General features: G+C 43.2%; 1 protein-coding gene and 1 pseudogene across 1 annotated transcript in view; one reads left to right on the top strand and one right to left on the bottom strand.

Annotated features, from left to right (window-relative positions):
- Nucleotides 1-1,535: 1,535 nt before the first annotated feature.
- Nucleotides 1,536-27,888, bottom strand: LOC133261612 (CBY1-interacting BAR domain-containing protein 1-like; annotated as a pseudogene).
- Nucleotides 27,322-27,892, top strand: part of DDX6 (DEAD-box helicase 6) — a 31,712-nt gene continuing 31,141 nt past the window's right edge. The window contains exon 1 of the mRNA XM_061440510.1: nt 27,322-27,503. The gene's annotated coding sequence lies outside the window, so the exon portion shown is untranslated. The remainder of the gene's footprint in view (nt 27,504-27,892) is intronic.

Below are 27,892 nucleotides of genomic sequence, written 5' to 3'. Positions count from 1 at the left end.
TTTTTGAAGAATTTGCATGCTTGAAAATGTCTTTGCTTTCCTACATCATGGATAGCTGGGCTATATTGGGGGGTTCTAGGCTGTAAGTCGGAGAAGGCAATGGCACCCCACTCCAGTACTCTTGCCTGGAAAATCCCATGGACAGAGGAGCCTCGTAGGCTGCAGTCCATGGGGTCACTAGGAGTCGGACATGACTGAGCGACTTCACTTTCACTTTTCACTTTCATGCATTGGAGAAGGAAATGACAACCCACTCCAGTGTTCTTGCCTGGAGAATTCCAGGGACGGGGGAGCCTGGTGGGTTGCCATCTATGGGGTCGCACAGAGTCGGACACGACTGAAGCAACTTAGCAGCAGCAGCAACAGGCTATAAGTAATATTTCCCCAGAATCTTTTTATTTTTTTTTTTATTTTTTAACTTTACAATATTGTATTGGTTTTGCCATATATCAACATGAGTCTGCCACAGGTATACACGTGTTCCCCATCCTGAACCCTCCTCCCTCTTCCCTCCCCATACCATCCCTCTGGGTCATCCCAGTGCACCAGCCCCAAGCATCCAGTATCATGCATCGAACTTGGACTAGCGAATCTTAAAGATATCTCTTCACTGCCTTCGAGTTCTGGGTAGCTGCTAATAGGTCTCAAATCATTTGGATTCCTAAGTCTTTCTCTATGTTTAATTAGTTTTGTTTCCTTTCTCAGATCTGTTCTTTTCTTTATCCCAGATTTTCTGGTGTACCTCGAAGATGTAATATTTCTCGTTGTGGGTCTGTTTTCACTCACTGTGCTGGCTCTAGGTGGGACATTTCAATGTGGAAAGTAACGTCTTTCAATTCTTTAACTGTTCATCTGATAACTTCCTCCTCTCTGATTTCTCTGTTCTCTTTCTTGAGTACCTATTATTCAGATGTTGTATCCCCTGGTCTAACCCAATTATTATGGGGCTTGTTTTGTTTTTGCTTTTTAACCCGTTTATCATCTATCTTTATAATTTTTTCTGTAAGATTTCCTCAAATTTGTCTTGCAAGCTTTCTGTTGTGTATTTTTTTTAATTTCTGTTATCAGGCAGAGAAAGACAAATACTGTATGATTTTACTTATATGTGTAATCTAAAAAGCAAAACAAATGAATAAATATAACAAACTAGAAACAGTCACAGATAGAATAGACAGGTAGTTGCCAGAGTTGAAGAGGGTGGGGGGAGGAAAGAAATAGCTGAGGGAGATTAGAAGGTACAAACTTCCAGTTGTAAAATAAAAGAGTCACAGTCATGAAATGTGCAGTGTGGGGAAAGTAGTCAATAAATGTGCAATACTTTACTATCATGACGGTTTGTAAGTAGACAAAAAAGTTCTGCTATCATATATATTTTTTTGGTTGGCATAAATTTCCTTTAATAATTTCTAAATTCCCAATAGGATTTAATTTTGAGGTTTAACGTATCAAGCCAGTATTATGCTTTACAATTTTAGTAATTCTGGATTCCAGGTCATTTAAGATGAAAATAGAAATGCAAAGTTTACTCAAGAAATTTAATTTTCGTCTTCTATAACATCTAAATCTTCATCCTCTTCATCATCATCTTCTGTTTGTTGATCCTTTCTTAGTGGAGAGGTCAATACCTGTCCTGTTCCAGATACACACTTAGCTGACAATGATCTCTGAAGAGGTAACTTTGAATTTGCTCTTAATATCTAAACGGGATGAATAATCTTGTGGATATAGAGAATGTCAGAAAACCTCTAATCATCTTCAACAATCTTTTGTATATTTTGGTAGGCAGCAGTGTAGACCTCTAAAGCTTTTCTGTGAAGTAACATTTCGATAGTGATAAATTCTGAAAATACAGTCTTTATATCCTTTATTTTCTGCTTTTCAAAATTGTCAGTAATTTCCTCCAGATGACGAGTTGTTCGGGTCACATCCATCGTAGCTTTTCGTAATTCAGTTTCTGCCTGCAAACTAACATGTCGATCAGATGGGTTTCTCTGATGTGTTCTTTCTAACTGAGTTAATTGTTTAACTTCTCGATTCCTTGCTGTTAATGTTGCTTTGAGATCATCTCACTTCATTTTTACAATGGTTCCATAAGCTTTCAAAGGTTCAATTACTTCGGCTTCAAGTCTTTCAAGCTCAGCTCGTCAATAATCTCGACGTTTGGCAAAGTCCTCAACAAAGTTTTTCAGGCCCTGCTTTAAACGCGGGGTCTCAGTAGAGGCATATACGTGCATTTCATTCACCAGGAGGTCCGCTTTGTCTCGCAGTCTGGCAGTTTTCTGCACATAAGCAGCAAAGATTTGGCACAGCTCTCCAAAATGTTTCTCCACATTTGTGACAGCATCTTGCAGTTGTCTGGTTTGAGAGTCCTGGTTTTCCAAGCTGCTCTCAACATGCCGCCTCACTCACGACTAGAGACCCCAGGCTGGGCCCAGTGACAGTCTCGGTGCCCGGAAGTGTCCCGGGGGCACCCATATTTTTAATTTGCAAGAGTTCTTTTTTGTTTGAGTGTTTCTTTTCATAGTGTCTGTTCTTGTTTCATTAATTTGATAGCTACTTATTTCTCTGAGGATATTAGTGATATATTTTCAATTTAATTTCTCTTTTTATTGTAAGAGAAGTCTAAATTTTCAAAAAAGAGACAAGAATGGGTTGTTTTGTTTTGCTTTTTAGTTGTGTCATGCAGCATGTGGAATCTTATTTCCCCAACCAAGAATCAAACCTATGACCCCTAAGTGGAAGCAAGGAGTCCTAACAACTAGACCACCAGGGAAGTCCCCTCAAGAATAGTTTAAAGAAAATTTTTCTTAAATCATTCGAGAGTAAATTGCCATCATGGGTAAATTGCCAATGGTGGGTGTCATACCCATTTTCCCAGTACTTGAGTATTTCCTCAAACAAGATCTACCTACCAATATCATTAGAATCAACACATTAATACTGATACATGACTGCCATCTAATCCACAAAGTGAAAGTGAAAGTGAAGTCAAGTCCAACTCTTTGCGACCCCATGGACAGTAGCCCACCAGGCTTCTCCGTCCATTGGATTCTCCAGGCAAGAGGACTGGAGTGGGTTACCATTTCCTTCTCCAGGGGATCTTCCCGACCCAGGGATCAAACCCGGGTCTCCCACATTGGAGGCAGACGCTTTAACCTCTGAGCCACCAGGGAAGCCCCATCTAATCCACAGACCCCAGTTAAATTTCTCCAGTTGTCCCAGCGCTGCCTTTTATAACAAAGGATCCAATCCAGGACCATACACTGCATTTATTGTCACGTGTCTTTAGTTTCTTTCAGTCTAAAACAATTATTCCACTATTTCTTTGGCTTTCGTGATCTCGACAATAGAATGTCCCTCAGCTGGAGTTTCCTCATGATGGAATTCAGGCTATGGTTTTTGGGAGCAAGAGCATCATGAAGTGATGATGTGTCCTTATCGCCTCTATCAAGTAATCGTGGAGGCCTGCTCCTGCATGCACGCTCAGTCGTGTCCAACCTTTGTGACCCCACGGCCTGCAGCCTGCCAGGCTCTTCTGTCCATGTGATCTTTCCAGGCTAGGATACTGGAGTGGGTTGCCATTCCCTTCTCCAGGGGATCTTCCTGACCCAGGGATCGAAGCCGTGTCTCTTGCATCTCCTGCAGGCAGGTTCTTTACCACTGGTGCCACCAGTACTGCAGGAGGAAATGGCAACCCTGTCCAGTATTCTTGCTATGAAAAATCCCGTGGACAGAGGAGCCTGGCAGGCTGCAGGCCATGGGGTCACAAAGATTGGACACAACTAACCACACACACACACACACACACACACACACGCATCAGTTAATGCCCAGGTAATAATCGGTTTCAATGTGTCCCAGTTTTGAGATTGTTTTGATCACCTGGTTAAAGTGGTATCTGCTAGGTTTCTCCATGTGAAGTTACTCTTTTGCCCTGTGTAATTTAGTAAACATTTTGTGCAGAGCTACTTGGAGACTGCATATATATATCCTGTTCCTCTTCAAACTTCTACTCGTTAGTTTCTTTGGCTTAATGAATTTTTACTATGATGGTTGCCAAATGGTGATTTTTCAATTTATTATTCCTTTTAATTTATTAGTTGTCATTCTAAAAGTAAGGAAAATTTTTCTCTTCTACCCATTCATTTATTTATTCATTTTTATATCAGTAGCGCGCCCATCACAGCCGCCTGCACTTTAGCCCACCCGTCACAGCCGCCGATCCCTCGTCCAAGGTAAGGAGCAATGGCTGCGCTTTGCTGGGGCAGCCGTGAAGAGATACCCCACGCCCAAGGTAAGAGAAACCTAAGTAAGACGGTAGGTGTTGCAAGAGGGCATCAGAGGGCAAACACACTGAAACCATACTCACAGAAAACTAGTAAGTCTAATCACACTAGGACCACAGCCTTGTCTAACTCAATGAAACTAAGCCATGCCCGTGGGGCAACCCAACATGGGCGGGTCATGGTGGAGAGATCTGACAGAATGTGGTCCACTGGAGTAGGGAATGGCAAACCACTTCAGTATTCTTGCCTTGAGAACCCCATGAACAGTATGAAAAGGCAAAATGATAGGATACTGAAAGAGAAACTCCCCAGGTCAGTAGGTGCCCCAATATGCTACTGGAGATCAGTGGAGAAATAACTCCAGAAAGAATGAAGGGATGCAGCCAAAGCAAAAAGAATACCCAGCTGTGGATGTGACTGGTGATAGAAGCAAGGTCCGATGCTGTAAAGAGCAATATTGCATAGGAACCTGGAATGTCAGGTCCATGAATCAAGGCAAATTGGAAGTGGTCAAACAAGAGATGGCAAGAGTGAATGTCGACATTCTAGGAATCAGCGAACTGAAATGGACTGGAATGGATGAATTTAACTCAGATGACCATTATATCTACTACTGCAGGCAGGAATCCCTCAGAAGAAATGAAGTGGCCATCATGGTCAACAAAAGAGTCCGAAATGCAGTACTTGGATGCAATCTCAAAAACGACAGAATGATCTCTGTTCATTTCCAAGGCAAACCATTCAATATCACAGTAATCCAAGCCTATGCCCCAACCAGTAACACTGAAGCAGCTGAAGTTGAACGGTTCTATGAAGACCTACAAGACCTTTTAGAACTAACACCCAAAAAAGATGTCCTTTTCATTATAGGGGACTGGAATGCAAAAGTAGGAAGTCAAGAAACACCTGGAGTAACAGGCAAATTTGGCCTTGGAATACGGAATGAAGCAGGGCAAAGACTAATAGAGTTTTGCCAAGAAAACGCACTGGTCATAACAAACACCCTCTTCCAACAACACAAGAGAAGACTCTATACATGGACATCACCAGATGGTCAACACCGAAATCAGACTGATTACATTCTTTGCAGCCAAAGATGGAGAAGCTCTATACAATCAGCAAAAACAAGACCAGGAGCTGACTGTGGCTCAGACCATGAACTCCTTATTGCCAAATTCAGACTTAAATTGAAGAAAGTAGGGAAAACCACTAGACCATTCAGGTATGACCTAAATCAAATCCCTTATGATTATACAGTGGAAGTGAGAAATAGATTTAAGGGCCTAGATCTGATAGATAGAGTGCCTGATGAACTATGGAATGAGGTTCGTGACATTGTACAGGAGACAGGGATCAAGACCATTCCAATGGAAAAGAAATGCAAAAAAGCAAAATGGCTGTCTGGGGAGGTCTTACAAATAGCTGTGAAAAGAAGAGAAGCGAAAAGCAAAGGAGAAAAGGAAAGATATAAGCATCTGAATGCAGAGTTCGAAAGAATAGCAAGAAGAGATAAGAAAGCCTTCCTCAGCGATCAATGCAAAGAAATAGAGGAAAACAACAGAATGGGAAAGACTAGGATCTCTTGAAGAAAATCAGAGATACCAAAGGAAAATTTCATGGAAAGATGGGCTCGATAAAGGACAGAAATGGTATGGACCTAACAGAAGGAGAAGATATTAAAAAGAGACGGCAAGAATACACAGAAGAACTGTACAAAAAAGATCTTCACGACCCAGATAATCACGATAGTGTGATCACTGACCTAGAGCCAGACATCCTAGAATGTGAAGTCAAGTGGGCCTTAGAAAACATCACTATGAACAAAGCTAGTGGAGGTGATGGAATTCCAGTTGAGCTATTCCAAATCCTGAAAGATGATGCTGTGAAAGTGCTGCACTCAATAGGCCAGCAAATTTGGAAAACTCAGCAGTGGCCACAGGACTGGAAAAGGTCAGTTTTCATTCCAATCCCAAAGAAAGGCAATGCCAAAGAATACTCAAACTACCACACAATTGCACTCATCTCACACGCTAGTAAAGTAATGCTCAAAATTCTCCAAGCCAGGCTTCAGCAATATGTGAACCGTGAACTTCCTGATGCTCAAGCTGGTTTTAGAAAAGGCAGAGGAACCAGAGATCAAATTGCCAACATCTGCTGGATCATGGAAAAAGCAAGAGAGTTCCAGAAAAACATCTATTTCTGCTTTATTGACTATGCCAAAGCCTTTGACTGTGTGGATCACAATAAACTGTGGAAAATTCTGAAAGAGATGGGAATACCAGACCACCTGATCTGCCTCTTGAGAAATTTGTTTGCAGGTCAGGAAGCAACAGTTAGAACTGGACATGAAACAACAGACTGGTTCCAAATAGGAAAAGGAGTATGTCAAGGCTGTATATTGTCACCCTGTTTATTTAACTTATATGCAGAGTACATCATGAGAAACGCTGGACTGGAAGAAACACAAGCTGGAATCAAGATTGCCAGGAGAAATCTCAATAACCTCAGATATGCAGATGACGCCACCCTTATGGCAGAAAGTGAAGAGGAACTACAAAGCCTCTTGATGAAAGTGAAAGAGGAGAGTGAAAAAGTTGGCTTAAAGCTCAACATTCAGAAAATGAAGATCATGGCATCCGGTCCCATCACTTCATGGGAAATAGATGGGGAAACAGTGGAAACAGTGTCAGACTTTATTTTTCTGGGCTCCAAAATCACTGCAGATGGTGACTGCAGCCATGAAATTAAAAGACGCTTACTCCTTGGAAGGAAAGTTATGACCAACCTAGATAGCATATTCAAAAGCAGAGACATTACTTTGTCAACAAAGGTTCATCTAGTCAAGGCTATGGTTTTTCCTGTGGTCATGTATGGATGTGAGAGTTGGACTGTGAAGAAGGCTGAACGCCGAGGAATTGATGCTTTTGAACTGTGGTGTTTGAGAAGACTCTTGAGAGTCCCTTGGACTGCAGGGAGATGCAACCAGTCCAGTCTGAAGGAGATCAGCCCTGGGATTTCTTTGGAAGGAATGATGCTAAAGCTGAAACTCCAGTACTTTGGCTACCTCATGCGAAGAGTTGACTCATTGGAAAAGATTCTGATGCTGGAAGGGATTGGGGACAAGAGGAGAAGGGGACAACAGAGGATGAGATGGCTGGATGGCATCACTGACTCGATGGACGTGAGTCTCAGTGAACTCCAGGAGTTGGTGATGGACAGGGAGGCCTGGCGTGCTGTGATTCATGGGGTCGCAAAGAGTCGGACACAACTGAGCGACTGATCTGATCTGATGGACGTATAGATTCCTATTTTATTCAATGTATTATAACCTTTGACTGTCATTATTTATTTGATGCTCAGATTTTGTTAATGAGAGTCCCTGTCAAGCCCCTTTTATATTCTTTTGCTTTGTCTGCATTATTCTTTAAGAATCTCTTTACTTCTGACACAGAAAGACGGTCCAGGTTTATCTTGTGCATTCCCTATCTCAACTCTGGAATCAATCATTTCCTCAAGGGTCCCAGGTTTCTTTTAGTTGAGGATGGTATTTAGACACCAGGATTTGGGCAGTAGAGGTGTTAATTGCCATTGGAGTATTGTTGCTTCCGGGCTTCCCAGGTGGTGTTAGTGGTAAAGAACCTGCCTGCCAATGCTGCAGACATAAGAAACACGGGTTTGATCCCTGGGTCAGGAAGATCCCCTGGAGGAGGGCACGGCAACCCACTCCAGTATTCTTGCCTGGAGAATCTCATGGACAGAGGTCCATAGGGTTGCCAGTCAGAGTCGGACAGCACTGAAGTAACAGCACGCATGCGTGCACGCATTGTTGTTTCCAAGCTCTCTCTCAGCAGATACAGCTAGAAAATATGTGTATCCAGAACTCCACTTGCAGATACTTGCCTTTCCCGGATCCTAGTCATTCTTATTCTACTTAGATACCCATAACCTGTTCGGGGCTACTGTCACATCCAGCCCCCACCCCATTCAGATGCCATCTTCCCTCCCTTTTGGCTTAACATATCACACTGGCTATGGACATAACTCCTTACTCTGCTCAAACTCTGATCTCCCAAACTGTATGGCTGCCCCTGCCTCTCCTGGACAAATACTCTCCTTGCCCTGCCCAGGCTCTGACACCAAGCTTGGGCCTATTGCCACCTACCCCTCAATGCTTTGGGCTTCCCAAGTGATGCAGTTGGTAAAGAATCTGCCTACAGGAGATGCAAGAGACTTAGGTTTGATCCCTGGGTTGGGAAGATCCCCTGGAGGAGGAAATGGCAACCCACTCCAGTATTCTTCCCCAGGAAATCCCATGGACAGAGGAAGAACCTGGCGGGCTGCAGTCTATGGGGTCTCAAACAGTTGGACATGACTTAGCAGCAGCAGCAGCAGCCTCAATGCTTGATGGCCTGTCTGACTCATCGCACTTCTAATACCCTGGCAGGCAGCTGCTGCTGCCACTCCCACTCCCTCTGCAAATACTCTCTTTACCCGACTTGGGCTCGATACCTATGTGGATTCCTTGTCACTCTACTTAGACTTCAACAGCCTATACCTGGCTGCCAGTGTCATGACCACTGTCCCCACCCAACAAAAGTCCTGCCCACCCTGCTTTAATACCACCTCTCCCAACCCCTCATAGATATCTATCTGCTCATACCCATGGCTTTGGGACTAAATTAGTGAAGGGGAATAGAAGAGAGGAAGACAGGAGGCAGGTGTCTACCTAATCTGTTTTCTGTAAGTAGTTTTTTTCTATTTGTTCTGGTCTCATCTTCACATAAGAGGACATTCTCAGATATCTAGTGGTTCTTGGTTGTCTATGTGGGGGTGGGTGGGTGGAGGGGAGTGTTTGCTTATCATCTAGGTACTTTACTGATCTTGCAGGTCTGTTTCTTTGAGGAACAGCTAAAGGCTGTATCTTTAGGTTTTTGTCTCTTTTACCTGCTCCAGAAACAAGACCTCCAGCTTTCTGTTGGAATGAGAGGAGAGGTTGCCCAGCCATTTGGGGTCAGTGAGCAATTCTGGATGTCTAACAGCATTTTACCCAGACTCTCAATCCATCTCCTGTTCATAGTCCCTCCTCTCCACAACTTCAAGAGGTACCAATGTCATCAGTTCCTGAGCCTTTGCAAGTTGTGGGGTGGAAATCCAAGTTGCTTCTTGCCTTTCTCTGTCAGTTTAGGAAGCCACTTCCCTGGTTCTGCTAATTTGGTCATCGTTCCTCTCCTCTCTTGTTCTCTTTGTTCTTAAGCAGTGTTTTGTTTTGTTTTGTTTTGTTTCAGTCTCTTTTCTGTCATTTTAGTAGAGTTTCGAAAGGAAGTGGAATTAAATGCGTGTTTAATCTGGCGTTGCTTACTGGAACTCCAGTTTGAACTTTCAGGCTTTTAATTTGCCTTCATGACTCAGTATCAAGGTCAAAAGCCCAAATACAATTTTTTTAAATTGCATCTTCTTTTAACCCCTCATCTTTTTAGTTCTTTGTGTTTCTTTCCATTTGGCTGTTCTTACCATTGACCTATTTGCCATCTCTTTCACTGTCCTATAGAATCCTCATTTTGCAATAGCAACAATAACAGTAATAAACAAATCTTGATTTCTCCCTGTTGACGAATAATTATTTGAGCCAAAGTATAACTTGGGAACAGCCTCTCAGAAAGTGCTTAGAACAGTTCAGCCCATTAAATGTCAAAACACAGTTATATCAGTTTTTGAGACAGAGGGCTCTATTATATTAAATGATGTATTATTTGCAGTTTACACAATCCAGATTATGGGTCACTGTGGCTATAATATTTAAGTAAGAAGGAAGGATATCTCCTGAGGAGTTGTGACCCTTGATGAGATCAAGAAAGATGTTATCTCCTAAGGAGATCTAGTTAATATAGATACACAATACATACCAAAGGGAAAGGAGGAAGCTCAAATGGGCAAAGAAAATTTTTGTTTAAATTTTTCTTGTCATGACATAAAATATAAAATTATAAACTTCATCATCCCTTAGCCACAGATCAAATTTACCCCAAGGCCTGGTGATTCTTCTTCCTAAATATCTCTAGAACCTACCACTTCTCTCCCTCCACACTTGATTCCCATTCAAACCTTCATTTCTCACCTGGACTGCCTTCTGACCTTCCTGCCTCTTGCCTAGTTTCATTCCATGCATCTAATTTCTTTTTCTAAAAGACAAATGCAGGGACTTCCCTGGTGGTCCAGTGGCTAAGACTCCGCCCTCCCAATGCAGGGGGCCCAGATTCTATCCCTGGTCAGGGAACTAGATTTCACATGTCACAACTAAGAGCCCATATATTGCAACTACAGATCCCACATGCCGCAACTAAAACTTGGCACAGCCAAATAATTAAAAAAGAAAAAAAGTGTGATTGTGGCTCTTGTCCAGGTCACAGTTTTAAAATTCAAAGTTGAGTGCTTTCAGGGGAGTGTGGACTCTGGCAGTCTGTGGGCCCCATTGCTTCCTCTAGGACATTGATTTAAGCCACCTGCCTTCCCCTGAAGGCACTTGAGCTTCTGATTCCCTGCTTAAATGATTTCTCCATTGCCCTCAGGTAAACTACAAACTCTATCTGACCTACAAGACCTGCACGATCTGGCCCTGCCCACCTCTCTCCAGCCTCATCTTTCCCCACAGCTCTGTTCTCTTGCCAACTGGAACTACTTTTATTTCAAATGTGCCAAACTTCGTCTTGCCTCCAGGCTTCTCATTTTCCCCTCCCCATTCATCTGGCTAATTCTGACTCATACCTCTGTCTCAGTTTAGACTTAATTTCTTTTGGAAAACCCTGCCAGTTATGTGCCCCCTCCTGCTGACTCTTGCAGGGAACTCGGTCTACTTCCTCTATAATAGCCCTTATCACACATAATTATAATTACTGGTTTATTGTTTTATTGTTCTATCCCCAGAATGTGTCAGTATTTCCACATAGGCTGTTTTTTGCTTAGTCACTCAGTCATGTCCAACTCTTTGGGACCCCATGGACTGTAATCTGCCAGGCTCCTCTGTCCTTGGGGATTCTCCAGGCAAGAATATTGGAGTGGGTTGCCCTCCTCCAGGGGATTTTCCCAACCCATGGATTGAACCCAGGTCTCCCGCATTGCAGGCAGAATCTACCAGCTGAGCTACCGGGCATGTGTGCTGCACTGCTCAGTCGCCTCCGACTCTTCACGACCCCTTGGACTCACTAGGCTCCTCTGTCCATGGGGTTTCCCAGCAAGAATATTGGAGTGGGCTGCCATTTCCTTCTCCACAGGATCTTCCCCACCCAGGGATTGAACCTGGATCTCCTGCATTGCGGGTGGATTCTTTACCACCTGAGCCACCAGAGGAGCCCAAGTTATAAACAGTATTTCTGAAATAAAGTTGATCAATTTAATTTAGACCTCTAGGTTTCTGTCTTAGATGAATGACGATACCCTTAACCAAGATATACAATACAAGAAGGTCAGGAAGGTTGCGGGGGTTAGACACAGGATGAAAGGCTAGTGAGGCAGCCAGGATAGATGTATCTAGTCACTAGATGGGACACAAGCCTGGTTATACAATCGGTGGTTAACAACACACTGAATACCTGGTGACCTCATGATGGGTGAGATCATCTGCGAAGGAAAAAGAGAATCAGGAAAAGTGGAGTCCTTAGGAGTCAGGTGAGGAAGATATGGAGAAACAGTGATTATTCAACAAAATGTAACACTGGAGAGTAACATGTTCCCATGTGTGTTTTATAAATTCCTCCAGGATGTTTGCTGGTATTCTACTGGGAGTATGAGAGAACAAAGAGAGCTATGGGCAATTGAGTTTGGAAAATCCTGATCTAAATAAATTTGAACACATTTCTTCTGTGTAGGATTTTACATTTAATATATTCACATTGTGATTTCCCCTGAAGGCAACATATTCATTCGTTCATTTAATTCAACAAACATCTTTTACGTTCTAGAATATGGGACTATTCAGTAAAAATCAGATAAGGGTCCCTGCCCTCAAGAACCTGCATTTCTCAGAAAAGTCAGATATTAACTAATTAAACAAATTAACTGCAAGTGAGCTAAATGCTACAGAGTTGAAGCACAGGATGCTAGAAAGGTGTTTAATAGGAGGAACAGGAACACACTTTTTCATTAGAGCCACTCAAGGGACCAGTGTTCTGTGGAACCAAATTGAGGAAGTGTGGCTGTAGAAAGGTCAAGTAGGCTGAGAAGTGGAGCATATGTCTGTGGATTTAAAAACAAAGAGGTCATTCATGGTACTAGTGAGAGCTGTTTCACAGAGTGGGAGTGGATGAGGTCTAGACAGACAATCCACTCTTTGGTCAAGTAAGGGAAGAAGCAACAGGGCTGCAGCTGCAAGAGGAAGAGAAAGTCAAGGGTAAATCTTTAGCTTTTAGTCTGAGGAGTCTTATACCGATTTGCAAGTTAAAAGAAAAGCTAGACAGTTTGCACTGAAAATAGTGAGGGCACTCATTCATGTATTCACTTGTACATGTTTGGTATATTCTTTGCTCCAGGGACTGTACTAAGCACTTGGGATACAGTGGGGAATAAAATATACTTTGTATTCCATGCTCACCTATATTCTAATAGGGAAGACAAGCAGTAAGCAAGTAATCATGGTGGACTTCCCTGGCGGTCCACTGGTTAAGACTTCGTGTTTCCACTGCAGGGGGCAAGGGTTCCATCCACGGTCAGGAAACTAAGATCTCACATGCCATGCAGCCAGAAACAAACAAACACCTCCCCAAACCAAGTCATCATGATGAAATATAATAATTAGAACTCTGATAAGAATTATGAAGAAAATAAACAAGATCCTGTGATAGAGGACAGGGTGTATGTGTGTTCGGGAGGGTCTTTGAGGAATGACATTTGCTTGAAGAACAAGAAGCCAGCTGTGTAAGGAGAGAGAAGTGCTTCTGTTAGAGAAAACAGCAGGTCTTGAGGGGGGAAAGAGTTTGCTGACGTTAAGAACTTCCAAGGGCCACTGTGGCTGGCGTAGACTGAGCAACAAGGAGAGTTGCAGGAGCTGAAATAGGAAGGATAGGTAGGACTTGGATAATATAGGCCCTTGCAGACCAGGGAAGGGAAATGGGAGCATATTCTAAGCATGTTGGGAAGCTATTGACAATGCAAGGTGCTGACGCTGTCATTTACATGAAAAATATCACTGAGGATGTGTGGAGAATAGATTGGGATAAGACAAGAAGGGGCAAGTAGGGAGCCCAGTTTAGGACACAACAGCAGGAAACAGGCCTGCTGCTGCTGCTGCTGCTAAGTCACTTCAGTCATGTCCGACTCTGTGCGACCCCATAGATGGCAGCCCACCGGGCTCCCCCGTCCCTGGGATTCTCCAGGCAAGAACACTGGAGTGGGTTGCCATTTCCTTCTCCAATGCATGGAAGTGAAAAGTGAAAGTGAAGTCGCTCGGTTGTATCCGACTCTTAGCGACCCCATGGACTGCAGCCCACCAGGCTCCTCCGTCCATGGGATTTTCCAGGCAAGAGTACTGGAGTGGGGTGCCATCGCCTTCTCCGAGGAAACAGGCCAGTGGAAAACAATTCTGTCTGGTTGATATTGGAGGCAATGGGGTAATAAGGAGCAGACAGATTCAGGAAATATTTTAGAGATTGAACCCATAGGACTTGGCAACGCATTGGATATAAGACATCAGGAAAAGATCTAGGATGAGGAAGTAGAAATTGAGATAATATGTAATTCCTTTGGAAGGATTATTTTTGAAAAGGAGACTAAAGGGAACGTACAGTTTAGTTTGCTCAAGAGCCCATTCAGTAAACGTTTACTGAGCACCTATCAAATGTCAGGCTTTACGTCAGGTGTTGGACATATAAAGAATGAGGCATAGATAGATCCAGTACTTGTGAACCTACAACCAAGTTATCTCTGATACCAAGAGATGTGCACAGTAATAGAAATTTGCACAATGGTGGCACCAAAATGGGAGTGCTTCACTCTGCCTGGAGCATTAGAAGGAAGGAATGTCAGGGAAGATGTAAGGCTAGATTCTGTGGAAGATGAGTCTAGAGGTAGAGAAGGGAAACTGAGGACTGACCTCTGCAACCTTGAGTTTTTGCACAAAATAGCAAGCAGTCAGGCTGCCCCAGTGGCCCAGCAGTAAAGAATCTACCTGCAATGCAGAAAATCCAAGTTTGAAACCTGGGTTGGGAAGATCTTCTGGAGAAAGACATGGCAACCCACTCCAGTACTCTTGCCTTGAGAATGCTATGGACAGAGGAGCCTTGTAGGTTACACTCCATAGGGTCGCAAAGGACAAAACTGAAGCGACTGAGCAGGCACACACACGGGAAGCAGTCATCTGCTGCCAGTCAGTAATAGGTTAGAAGACTTGAAGGAATGTTACATATTTTGTGTTCTCTGTAGGTGAAGTCACCGGTTTTGCACTTTCAGCAAACAGCAACCTGACCTCAGTCACAGGGCATTTTATGTTCATCCAGAGATAACATTGAGAGCATATCTCCAAAAATGTCATCATCTCCTCATGTTACTTATTACTCTGTTATTTATTCAACATTTTTTGTTGTTGTTGTTCAGTTGCTCAGTCGTGTCCAACTCTTTGTGACCCCACAGACTGCAACATGCCAGGCTTCCCTGTCCTTCATTATCTCCCAGAGCCAGCTCAAACTCATATTAATTGAGTCAGTGATGCCATCCAACCATCTCATCTTCTGCCGTTCCCTTCTCCTCCTAGTCAGCTCTGTGGTAGCTCAGACAGTAAAGCATCTGCCTGCAATGCAGGAGACCCGGGTTTGAGGAAGATCCCCTGGAAAAGGAAATGGCAACCCACTCCAGTACTCTTGCCTGGAAAATTCCATGGATAGAGGAGCCTGGTGGTCTACAGTCCATGGGGTCGCAAAGGGTCGGACTCGACTGATCGACTTCACTTTAACTTTCTCCTCCTACCTTCAATCTTTCCCAGCTTCAGAATCTTTTCTAATGAGTCAGCTCTTCACATCAGGTGGTCAAAATTCTACAGCTTCAGCTTCACATCAGTCCTTCCAATAAATATTCAGGGTTGATTTCCTTTAGGATTAACTAGTTTGATCTCCTTGCAGTCCAAGGGACACTCAAGAGTCTTCTCCAGCACCACAGTTTGAAAGCATCAATTCTTCAGCGCTCAGCCTTCTTTATGGTCCAACTCTCACATCCAGACATGACTACAGGAAAAACCATAGCTTTGACTATACAGAATTTTGTCAGCAAAGTAATATCTCTGCTTTTTAATACACTGTCTAGGTTTGTCATAGCTTTTCTTCCAAGGAGCAAGCGTCTTTTAATTTCAAGGCTGCAGTCACCATCTGCAGTGATTTTGGAGCCCAAGAAAATAAAGACTCTCACTGTTTCCACTGTTTCCCCATCTATTTCCCATGAAGTGATGGGATCAGATGCCATGATCTTAGTTTTCTGAATGTTGAGTTTTAAGCCAGCTTTTTCACTCTCCTCTTTCACTTTCATCAAGAGGCTCTTTAGTTCCTCTTTGCTTACTACTATAAGGGTGGTGTCATCTGCATATCTGAGGTTATTGATATTTCTCCTGGCAATCTTGATTCCAGTTTGTGCTTGATTCAGTCTGGGATTTTGCATGATGTGCTCTGCATATAAGTTAAATAAGCAGAGTGACAATATATAGCCTTGACATACTCCTTTCCTAATTTTGAACCAGTTCATTGTTCAATGTTCAGTTCTAACTGTTGCTCCTTGACCTGCATACAGATTTCTCAAGAAGAAGGTAAGGTGATCTGGTATTCCCATCTCTTTAAGAATTTTCCACAGTTTGCTGGGATCCATACAGTGAAAGGCTTTAGCCTAGTCAATGAAGCAGATGTTTCTCTGGAATTCTTTTCTCTGGTTCTTCCGCCTTTTCTAAATCCAGCTTGAACATCTGCAAGTTCTTGGTTCATGTACAGTTGAAACCTATCTTGGACAATTTTGAGCATGACCTTGCTAAGCATGTTAGATGAGTACAATTGTGTGGTAGTTGGAACATTCTTTGGCATTGCCTTTCTTTGGAATTGGAATGAAATCTGACCTTTCTCAGTCTTCTGGCCACTGCTGAGTTTTCCAAATTTGCTGGCATATAGAGTGCAGCACTTTAACAGCATCATCTTTTAGGATTTGAAATAGCTTTTAGGATTTGAACTAGCTTTGTTCATAATGATGCTTCCTAAGGCCCACTTGACTTCCCACTCCAGGATATCTGGCTCTAGGTGAGTGATTACACCATTGTGGTTATCCGGGTCATTAAGAACTTTTTTGCATAGTTCTGTGTATTCTTGCCATCTCTTCTTAACATCTTCTGCTTCTGTTAGGTCCGTACTGTTTCTGTCCTTTATTGGATATTTCATCTTTGCATGAAATGTTCCCTTGGTATCTCTAATTTTCTTGAAGAGATCTCTAGTCTTTTCCATTCTGTTATTTTCCTCTATTTTTTTTTTTTTTTTGCATTGTTTGATTAACAAGGCTTTCTTATCTCTCCTTGCCATTCTTTAGAACTCTGTCTGCAGATGGGTATATCTTTCCTTTTCTCCTTTGTTGTTAGCTTCTCTTCTTTTCTCAGCTATTGGTAAGGCAACAAATAAGTCGACATTTTTAACTGTAACTGAATTTTTTTCCTTCCAGCTTTATTTATAATTATTTATAATTGACATCCAGCACTGAATAAGTTTAAGGAATACTGAATAATGATTTGACTTACATACATCATGAAATGTTTAGTGACCATCCATCATTGCCTACAGATATAAAATAAAAGAAATAGAAACAAAAATTTTTCTTGTGATAAGAACTCTTAGGATTTTCTCTCTTAACCATTTTCTTGTACACTATACAGCTGTGTTGATTATATTTATCATATCGTACACTACATTCCTAGTAATTATTTATGTTATGCATGGAAGTCTATACCTTTTGATTGCCTTCATCCAATTCCTCCTGCCCCAACTTGCCTCTCTGGTAACCACAAATCTGAACTTTTTTCACTATGGGTTTATGTGTTTGTTTTTTATTAGACTATAGTTGCTCGGACACGACTGAGCGACTGATCTGATCTGATCTGATAGGTGCTTTACACCACTGTGTCAATTTCTGGTGGACAGCAAAGTAAATCAGCCACCTGTATACATATATCCCCTCTTTTTTGGAGTTCTTTCTCACTTAGGTCACTACAAAGTACCAAGTAAAGTTGTTTGTGCTACATAAAAGGTTCTCATTAGTTATCTGTTTTGTAGATAGTGGTGTACATATGTCAATCCTAATTGTTTGTTTTTGAAGTATAATTGATCTACAAGACTATGTTCATTCTATTACACAGCATAGTTATTTGGTATTTCTACATATTTCAAAATGACCACAATAAGTTTAGTTACCATATGTCATTACAAAGAACATAGTTATTGATTATATTCCCCGCACTGAACATTTCACACCCACAACTCTTTTATTTTGTAACTGGAAGTTTGTACCTCTTAATCTTCCTCACCTATTTCTTTCTTCACATCACCCTTATTCAACAATATTTCATAAACATTTTATTGTGTATCTGGCATGAAAGAAAGTGAAGTTGCCTAGTCATATCCGACTCTTTGCGAGCCCATGGACTGTAGCCCTCCAGGCTCCTCCGTCCATGGAATTTTCTAGGCAAGAGTACTGGAGTGGATTGCCATTTCCTTCTCCAGGGGATCTTCTCAACCTGGGGATCAAACCTGGGTCTCCTGCATTGTGGGCAGACACTTTACTGTCTGAGCCACCAGGGAATCCTGGTATCTGGCATAGAATAAACGAATGAACAATGAATAAATGAACAAAAGAATAAATGGTTGAATGAATAAACAGGTAAAGAATTACAGCTGTCACTGACACTAGAAACAAGGTTTAACTAAAAATTCGATAGCGATCATATTTTTAGCTACCCCACCTTTAGCATCGAAACCTTTAGCTACCTAGATCACCCATTATAAAAATAGCTATTGTTTACTGAGGCTTGCAATAAGTTAGGCCCTCTGCTAAGCATTTTATGTGTTATTTCTCATGTACTCTTCTCACAACCACCCCAGAGACAGAGGTATCATCCTGATTTTCCAGATGAGAAAACAGGTTTAGGGAGGTTAAATAGCTGAGGAATTCAATCCTAGCTCATACTCCAAAGTCAGGTCTCAACACTATGCATAGTTTTCATTCTTCCCCTACTTCCAAAAGACAACTATGCTTTTGCATAACTATTACCTGATCTTTTGAACCTATACTCTGAAAATGTTACTGAAATCCTTAGGAATAGGATTTCCTACTCCTCCTACTTTTGTTGGCTGGAAGAACACAAGAGGCATCATCTACAAAGAGGGAAAGTGATCTTCAACCCTGGTGCCTCTGATTGTTGGCACCTAAACTGATACCTCTACCATGGTCATCATTTCACTCTTTCCTACAAATTACCAGCCAATGAGTGTGGAGAATCCTAGTGATCAACAAGTTTATAAACATGAACTAGTTTTGCTATGTGGAATAGAGAATTATAAGACAATGATGCTTGCCTTCAAAGAGTTTCCAATCTAGTAGAAGAAATATGATCACACACACACACAAAAAACTCAATAAAAGCAAACTAGCTAGTGTGTAACTGGATACTAAATTATGTGGCACAGCCTCTCAACAAAGAGCTTGGGAGACAGGACATTTGGAGTCAACTGGGGCAAAGGAAACCAACATATATTGATCTTTTTTGTTTTAACCTAACATACTTAGAATGTGTTAGATATTTTGCTAGACTCTCCACATATGTGATATTTTAATGTATCAGCCAGTCTTATTTAACAAACACTTTCTGAGCTTTCTACTATATTTATACAAAATACTTTACGATGTGTTATTGATGAAAGACATAGGAACATGACTTGCTTCCTGTCCTCAGTGAGCTTAGAAATAAGACATATGTACAAATGGCTCTGAAGGCTTTCCCCGTGGCTCAGCTGTAAAGAATCTACCTGCAATGCAGGAGCTACAGGTTCTATTACTGGGTCGGGAAGACCCCTGGAGGGCATGGCAACCTACTCCAATATTCTAGTCTGGAGAATCCCATGGACAGAGGAGCCTGGTGGGCTACAGTCCATAGCATCACAAAGAGTCAGACACAACTGAAGTGAGAGCACACAACCACAAACGGCTATGGTCAAGGCTATAAATAACAGTGGTTGTATAATTTATTGTCCAAGTTGGAATAATTTTGAGAAAAAACAGAAACACTATTAATAATGACTGTGGAGCAATCCAGGCATTAAACACAGACTACTCTGAACAATCCAGGTTGTATTATCTCAGCAGGGAAAGAGCTTGAAGTGGTGGCCAGCACAAAAGAGCAATTGGGATGAATCAGTGAAACCAGAAATGGGCTGAGTTGGGCTTGCTGCTTGGGAGGCCACAGGCAATAAACATGCAAACAAAGGCACAGGCAATAAACAGGCAAACAAAATAATTTTAGGCAGCTTAATGTGGTAAAGAGTGAGGGGGTAAGTTGCTTAGTCACTGAGTCGTGTTCGACTCTTTTGTGACCCTCATGGACTGTAGCCCGCCAAGCTCCTCTGTCCTTGGGATTTCCCAGGCAAGATTCCTGGAATGGGTTGCCATTTCCTTCTCCAGGGCATCTTCTTGGCCCAGGGATCGAACCCGTGTCTCTTGCATTGGCAGGCGGATTCTTTACCACTGAGCCACCAGGAAAGCCAGGATGGGGAAGCAGACTATTTATAAAGGCACAGTCAGTGGAATTCCCTGTCGTTCCAGTGATTAGGGCTCTGCGCTTGCATTGCCAAGGGCCTGGCCTCCAACCCTGGTCTCGAGAAACTAAAACCCTCTAAGCCTCATGACACAGACAAAAAAAAAAGTCATGTTCATCTCAGAGGCAATAACATTTAAGCTGAAATTTGAATGATGAGAAGAATCGAGAAATTGAAAGACAAAAAAAAAAAAAAAAATCTCAGGTAGAGTAGAGATCCAATCCCATGGATGGAGGAGCCTGGTAGGCTGCAGTCCATGGGGTCACTAAGAGTCGGACACGACTGAGCGACTTCACTTTTACTTTTCACTTTTCAAGTAGAGTCTAACCTCAGTGATCTGCAGGTCAGTAGGACCAGCCTCACATTCATGAGGTTTAGAGTGAGGAGGTTCCAGAGGCTCCCTACTTAGTGTGAAAAGAAAGGAGGGGATTTAAATTTTATTCTGTAGGCAATAGAGAATCACTAAAGAGACTTGAACAGAACACTGATATGACTGGAAAAATTACCCCGATGCTAGTGTATAAGGTGGGTTAGCAAGGGAAAGAGGTTAAAGCAAGAAATCCAGGTAGCTATTGAAATAATCCAAGCAAGAGAAAAAAACTCCTGGATTGGGACAGTGGCAGTAATAATGGAAGAGGAGAGATGGAAGTGATACCCTAGAGCTAGAACAGGTAGGATTTCATAACTGGATGATGTCACCCAGCACAGTGTCAGTCCCGAGGTAAATGCTAGCTCCTCCCTCCTCTCACTCAGGTAATGGAAGTGAGGAAGACTATTTTTGTTTGTTGTTTAGAATCAAGAAAAATCTGGACAGGAATTCAGGTTCAAGTTAAGAGGAAGAACTATGGTCTACTGCCTAAGATTGTGCTCCCAAAGCAGGGGGCCTGGGTTTGATCCCTGATCAGGGAACTAGATCCCACATGCCGCAACTAAAACCCAGTGCAGCCAAATAAATAAAATTTAAAAAAAAAATGAAGGCAGTTACCATCGGTATATTTTATTTTAAAAGGGATAGATGTGAAGGGGGGTTTTCCTGGTGGCTTAGTGGTAAAGAATTCACCTAACAATGCAACAGAGGCAGGTTCAATCTCTGGATTGGGAAGATTCCCTAGAGAAGGAAATGGCAACCCACTCCAGTATTCTTGCCTGGGAAATCCCATGGACAGAGGAGCCTGGCGGGCTACAGTCCCTGGGGTCCCAAGAGAGTAGGATGCAACTGAGCATCTAAATAGCAAAAACAACAAAGATGTGACAGTTAAGAGAGTCTAGAGATAGGAAATGTGATACTTTATCCTCCAAGACAGAATCAACAGAAGTCTGTTTTGGGAGGTGGAAAGTTAATGAAGTGTCTATGGAACATCTTTGATTTTAAGGTGGGCTTATGAATAGAAGATGGAGAAGGCGAATGGCACCCCACTCCAGTACTCTTGCCTGGAAAATCCCATGGATGGAGGAGCCTGGTAGGCTGCAGTCCATGGGGTCACTAAGAGTCGGACACGACTGAGTGACTCCACTTTCACTTTTCACTTTCTCGCATTGGAGAAGGAAATGGCAACCTGCTCCAGTGTTCTTGCCTGGTGAATGAATCCCAGGGACGGTGGAGCCTGATGGGCTGCTGTCACGGGGTCCCACAGAGTCGAACACGACTGAAGTGACTTAGCAGTAGCAGCAGCAGCAGTATGAATAGAAGAAAAAGTTTGGAATGCTGCTGTGGGAGAAAATTTGCCCAACAGTGATTCTCATCCTTGACTACATTATACTCTTCCTGGGAACTTTAAAGCAAAAAATTATACTGGACCCCTGCCCCAAGGGTTCTGATTTAATTCCTCTGAGTGGGACCCAGGCACCCATGTTTTCAAAAGTGCTTGTGTTGACACTAATGATTAGCCCTGATTGCGAACTACCAGAGAGAGTTTCTAGGGCCTCAGAAAGGGCTCAGCTGATGTGTGGAAGCAAGAATTTGTTGTTGAGCCAATTAGCTTGGTTTCAGGGCTCTCTCTAGCACCAACATTCCCCGAGTAGAAGCTGTGAAACAGGAGCATGGCTCTTGTTTACTGAGGTTGGTAAGGCACTAAACTGAAAGAGAATAGAGGCTGGGGGAAGAGAACTGATGGGCCCACCACAGATTGCCTAATCTGAAAGAAAAAGCTGAGGTTCAGATGAAAGTCGATAAACCAATAATAGCAACACCACATAATTGGTTTTTGAGGCTATCTACCAACTACAAAAATAAAGCAACTTCTACAATTTCTTTGGAAAAGGAAATGGCAATTCACTCCAGCATGCTTGCCTGGAAAATCCCACGGGCAGAGGAGCCTGGTGGACTACAGTCCATGGGGTCGCAGAGTGGGACACAGCTAAGCACAGCACAGCACATGCAAATTCTCATTTAGTCTCACATAGCTCTAGGTCCTAGGACTTCCCAGTTGGCTCAGTGGTAAAGAATCCACCTGCCAAAGCAGGAGATGCAAGAGACATGATTTCAGTCCCTGCGTCGGGAAGATCCTCTGGAGTAGAAAATGGCAACCCATTCCATTATTCTTGCCTGGGAAATCCCACTGACTGAGGAGCCTGGTAGGCTACAGTCTATGGGGTCACAAAGAGCCAGACACGATTGAGCACTCACCGCAGCTCTAAGTCCAATTTCCCCCATTTTATAATTGGGGAAACTGAAGCTCTGATGTTAAGAAAGTTTCCCAAGTTTATGGAGTTAAAAAGTGGCGGAATCGGAATTTGAACCCAGATCTGACTGACTCTAGAACCCAAGCTCTGATTGGGCAGGAAGTAGAAAGGAGGGAAGCTAGGAGCCTGTGGGAATCTACTGGTTTGAATGGGCTTGAGATTGGCCCTGAGGAAAAGAGATGAGAGGGTTTCTGAGGGAAACAATGGAAGGTGAGGGAATGGGTCCTGAGGAGACCAGAGCAACAGAGGCATTGGAGAGAGAGTGGGAAATCAGACTGGAGAGGCACACTGACAGGCCTAATCTTTCAAGAGAATGTAGATGCCATGTGGTGAAAAAGTACTGGGAGATAGGGATTATTCACCAGGCTTTCCCGGCAGCTCAGTGGTAAAGAATCCACCTGCAATACAGGAGTCGCAGGTTTGATCCCTGGGTCAGGAAGATCCCCTGGAAGAGGGCATGGCAACCCACTCCAGTATTCTTTCGTGGAGAGCTCCACGGACAGAGGAGCCTGGTGGGCTACAGCCTATAGGGTTGCAAAGAGTCAGACATACCGAAACAACTGGGCATGCACACGTGCATGCAAGGATTATTCAGGAGGTGGTTGACATGATAAAGAATAACTTTAAAATTCATCAAGCAGGTAAAGAGCCAGGAAGTTCACTGAGGAAACCTCTGCACAGAATACTTTTTATTCCTTTGTTCCCTGTCTTGTCCTGGAAGCCACAGATGTGACTTCACCCACCCATGGTATTCAGGGCTGCAGACTGCCCAGCCCTCAGCTCTAGGCTATCTTCCCAGGACTCGTACCTAAGATCATAGTTCTATTTTCAAGGATCAATAGAAGGCTCTGCAAATTGACTAGAGGCAGGAAATCAGGCCCAGGCACTTTGTCATGATCGTAACTACTGTAGCAGAGAAGGTTATTCAGAAATATAATGTTGTTACAAGGTCCTGGGTACAAAGGAGGCACCATGCACATAGCAACAATTCCATGGGATTGCCAGGGTCCCCATCAACATCACCGGTTAGCAACTGCCCCAAGCTAACTCAGAAAGTACCTGAGAAGACCAAGACATCATAGATGGGACAGTGTCAATTCTTTCTTGATCTGAGTAAACCAAATTAAAATCATACCTAAAGAATCAGTTTCCAGATTTCAGGATCTTTCCAGTCACACATTGTTTTCAAATTAATGAAAGTTAAAGTTGCTGGTGTAAGTAAAGAAAACTCAAGAGGGTAAATTTACAGCTAGAGTTCTCTGAGTGATGAACAGAACATAAATAATCCTGGGACCTGAGGAGGTCAGAAGACACCTCAGGTGAGTTGAGCTAGCTGGCTGTGGTACCCAGGGAAGGGGGAGATGTTATCTGTCAAAAGGAATAAAATTCTGCAGACCAAACATGGTAGTTTGGGGGAAATGTGTTTAAGGCACTCACTTTCCTCCTTGTTTTTAATACTGTTTTCCTACTTTTCAGCTTGAGTTTACTCTGGAACATTTATTCCAACAAAATGTGCCCGGTGTGCTCTCTCAGTGATTAAAGATGTCTGTTTTATAGGCATTAACTTCGGTGAGTACTTGCACCAGGGCTTACCTGGTGGCTCAGTGGTAAAGAATCCGCCTGCCAAAGCAGGAGACATGGTTCAATCCCTAGACTGGGAAGATCTCCTGGAGGAGGAAATGGCAAGCCACTCCAGTGTTCTTGCCTGGAAAGTCCCACGGACTGAGGAGCCTGGTGGGCTATAGTCCATGGGGCTGCAAAGAGTCAGACATGAATAAGTACCCATGGCACGCAACTTGCACTTCTCTGAGGCTATCTTTGCTAAGCTCTCGGTAGGCTGACGCTACTTCATTTTCTTCTGGTGTATAAATCAAAGAGGCAAATTTTACCAGTTCTAAAGTCCAAAGAAAATGGTACTTGGCTCTTTGGGTTCATTAGCCTTAGTTAGTAATTATTAGATGTTGCTCAAGCAAATTTGGAAAAGAACTTTTTTGAACTTTCTTTTGGAAAATCAGAACATTTTAATTCAAATCGTGAAGGAAGGAAAATGCTGTACTAGAAAGCTTAGCCAGGTGTGATATAGTCATTTTCTTTAGGCTGTGGTGTGGATGAACCTTTTTTCTTCTAGGTAATGAATATATTTGCTTACAGTTTGAGTTTTTAAAAAAACCATCATGCTTCCTTAAAAAAATCTTATAGAAAGCAAAAGTATGAAACCCATTTTAGCCTGTTGAAAGCATTTGGGTTTTTAAGATAGTATCACAGATGTATATATTCCAGGTTTAAATTACTTAGAATTCTAGGTTCTAAATATTATAAATTATAGTTGAAATTTTTTGTCTAGTTATTTTTCAGTAAATAGCCAAGGGCAGGATGTGAAGCTGGCAAACAGTATTTGCTGGGAGAGCCCATTACTATGATTGAATTCCAGGTAGTATTTTTCAGTTGCATCTCATTCTTATACACACACACACACATCCTGTTGTTTCAAACGGAGATACTGAAAACCTCAATTCTATTTGTGAATCTTTTTCTTTTTTAAGATATCTTTCCTACAGACAGATTCTCTAGGAGCCAGCCAACAATCCAGGCCTAACACTTCAGCTTTCAGCTTCATAGTTGAAAAAAAGTAGGGGGAAGTGAGAGTGACTAAAAACAAAATAAAAATGACCAATACATTTTGGGAAACACATTATTAGGTGACCTCACTGGGGATAGCACACCCTCAGTAAACCATATTTACCACAGATCCCCCAATATATTATACTCAATAAGGCCAAAGGGTTGGATTTATGTAATATTTTTAAATATAAATTTTATAATGTGTGTGAGGTGTCATATTTTCTATCATTTTTGTTAATCTGTTTGAACTAGAGAGAAAAAAAGTATTGAGATAGTTGAATTGGATCCATCAATCAGTAAACTGAACCGAGAAAAGATCTAAGGTTTCATAATTTGATTCTATACCGTCCATACTTCTCACAGAGAACTGAAAAGGGCTGACATAAATAACTCGGAAGGAGATCTTATAAAAACATCATGCAGAATCTTTAAAGGTGTTAGCCCTGGCAGGATTCCTAGGTGAGAACGGGCAGCTATTTCATGTTCTACTCTTGGTTGCCTTCTCACTTTTGGTTTTCGTCATGACCTCAGCCAGGCCCCCTTTAAAGGTAAGAAATTTATTTGTGAATACAAACCCCTTTCCCTTGGCTGGTCTCATTTTTTGAGAGGTCTAGGAGAAAGAGACCGGGGTAGGCTGTAGCCTGTTTTAAATCCCTAGGTTCCTCTCCCTCCTACTCACTTCGTGTCCTCCTCCACTTCACATTCCTGCTACATGGAAAGACAGTGGGGCCTCAGACCTCAACATTTTATTAAACAACCACTTAGCCATTCTCTCTCCGGTATGGACTCAAGATGTTGGTTATTTCCTTTAGATGAGTGGGTTTTTTAAAAGCTGGGTGGGCGACCACATGCTACAAATTTAGAATTAAAAAAAAAAAAAACCAAAACCAAAAAACTGTTAAAAGGACCGTTAAAAAAAAATCTCAACAACAGCCTTTTCACATTTCTTTAACACCTCTTCTTTGGCTGTGTGGAAACAAAGAAGACCACCAAATGAGAACAAGTTATTTACTCAAAGCTTGCTACAGTAAGAGAGCCAGCCACCTTCACTTAGCTGGGGACTCACTCGCCGACAGTTAAAAATAAAGGGGCGGGTGGGGATGGGTGAAGGAGGCTTCAGGGTTTGCTCTGATTGGAGGTTAACTCGGGGAAGCTGGAGGCGGGCTAACTAGAAGCGGGGAGTCTAACGTGATTGGTTTAGGGGAACATATTTGGCTTTCTCTAATTGGTCCAGAGTTGGAAACACAGGCAAAGATTAGGGAAGCTGGAAGTCAATGACCAAGTCTGGCTCATTCTGAGCTGATCACTGCAGAGGTTGTGGTTTGGCTTCGCGTGTTGGTTTCAGCAGAGGTTGTGGGTCGGAGTTCTGTTGTGAACCTATGGTCTGGTCATTGCCCGGTATATTGTCTCTCAGTTGAGTGAGACCCAGGTTTTTATTTTCCTTTAACCTAGCCAACTTGCTAGCTTCCGATTTTTGTTTTACCTGGAACAAGACTGCATTCCTGTTACTTCTGTTAAGAATAAACGGAGACACTAGAATATGAAAATTATGGGAACAAATACATAAATATCTTTCTGATGAGGGTCAGGATGGGGAAAGAATTACGCTTGGTCTTCTAGTTCATTTCCGTACAGAACTCCTATTCCCATCATAACTGGCTCTAGCGGCGTTTCCTTCCTTCTGGGGAGGCTCGGCCTCCCTGGTTCCCTCTCTTTGAGAATTGCCCTTTAGTGCTGAGAAAGCGTGGATCGCTGCTCTAGTCTCCCACTTCCCTCTCCGAAGCTCGCTTTCTGGGTTCCTGCCCTGGTCGCACCCCAGCTACCCAGCACCCCACCCCCGCCCAACTCTTCCCACAGCCTTCTCCACCCCCGCCCCCGCCCGCCCGCGCACAGCGCCCCCTGGCCCCCGCCCCGCGCTCTCCCCGGGGTTCTCCCTGCTGCACCCGTCCCGGCCGGTCCCCTTTCCAGTCCCCACACCCGGGTGCGTGCCGGCGCCTCCGGACCACTGGTTCCGCGCGTTCCTGGATGAAGGCGCGCCCCGGAGGGGCTCGGACGCGGCCCCCTTGGACCTGCAGCAGCTTCCCTGGCCCGCGAGAGATGTCAGGTCAGCTCTCTCGTCCCCGAATCGCTAGCGGGTCCTTGGTCAGGAATAAGCAGATCCTCCTCGGGTCCCAAGCCCTTGACTTCCACTTTGGGGGGAGACTCTTACCACCCACCATTCCCGGATCATTTCTCCTTAGCTGTGGAAAGGCAGTTCTCCTTTCTCTTTGAAGGGATCCATATTTCCCTTTCAACTTCCCCTCCATTTCAGCCCCCGCAGGCTCCCCGTCGGTGGAAAAACACTGCCCTCCATTTTCTCCTGAGGAAGGCTCCTCGGCCCGGATTTCTCCTGACGCGAAGCAACGGAGGCCGAGGAGCCGCGACGGGTGCAGCCGCGGCAGCCGGGCGCTCGCCATTTTGCGCGGAGGAGGAGCCGCGGCGGCCGCCATGCGG

This window comes from Bos javanicus, chromosome 15 (assembly GCF_032452875.1).
Source record: "Bos javanicus breed banteng chromosome 15, ARS-OSU_banteng_1.0, whole genome shotgun sequence".
NCBI lineage: Eukaryota > Metazoa > Chordata > Mammalia > Artiodactyla > Bovidae > Bos > Bos javanicus.
The sequence above is the reverse complement of the archived record's forward strand: the minus strand, read 5'-3'. Positions and strand labels throughout refer to the sequence as shown.